Source organism: Triticum urartu, chromosome 3 (genome assembly GCF_003073215.2).
Source record: "Triticum urartu cultivar G1812 chromosome 3, Tu2.1, whole genome shotgun sequence".
Taxonomy (NCBI): Eukaryota; Viridiplantae; Streptophyta; class Magnoliopsida; order Poales; family Poaceae; genus Triticum; species Triticum urartu.
The window spans coordinates 20,063,922-20,064,605 of NC_053024.1; the positions used below are offsets into that span (position 1 = coordinate 20,063,922).

Sequence of the window (684 nt, forward strand, 5' to 3'; positions counted from 1 at the left end):
AATGCCTCCACTTGAAGCAAATATGCGCTTCTCGTGATAGTAAAATACATCGCATTTTTCCCTTTCCGCGTGCTTCTCACAGGAGCAAACCTCCACGAGAAGCAAATATGTGCTCCTCGTGAAAGCAAAAAATCATGATTTTTTCTCTTCTCAAGAAGTGCAGTTGTGCTTCTCACGGAAGCAAATCTGTGCCTCCACGTCTCTGCTTCTTATATGGAAGCAAAAAACAAAAGGTTTCGTGATCCTCCCTTACCGAGAGCCCAACAGAGAGGCTAACTGTATTAATTGAGGCCCAACACGGCCCAAATTTTCTAAAGGCCCAACTGATTAAAAAAGGCCGCACAGACATTAAAAATTGTAGAAAGAATTGGAGATGCGGGGGATTGAACCCCGTGCCTCCCGCATGCAAAGCGGGCGCTCTACCATTTGAGCTACATCCCCGTTGATGCAAAGGTAGTCTTAAACATTTTCATTATCATTTATCACTTCCTTAATCCCAATGAAATGGTTATCAGAGGAACAGGCAGCAGGGTAGTACTGGCATAGGAATACACGCTCCCAAGAGTGAGAGTGTGTGTGTGTATAAGTTTTATCTAGTGAATTTTGTTCTGGCAATTTTACGATGATGCGTACTTGTTCAGAACAAGCAAACCGTGTAGAGTGCTTTGTACTAAAAATTATTCG

The 684-nt window shown here is 43.0% G+C and overlaps 1 non-coding gene across 1 annotated transcript; it reads right to left on the reverse strand.

Moving 5' to 3' along the window:
* Positions 1-368: 368 nt before the first annotated feature.
* Positions 369-441, reverse strand: TRNAA-UGC. The gene has a single exon. It is a non-coding gene; the product is annotated as a tRNA-Ala (tRNA).
* Between the last annotated feature and the right edge of the window lie 243 nt (positions 442-684).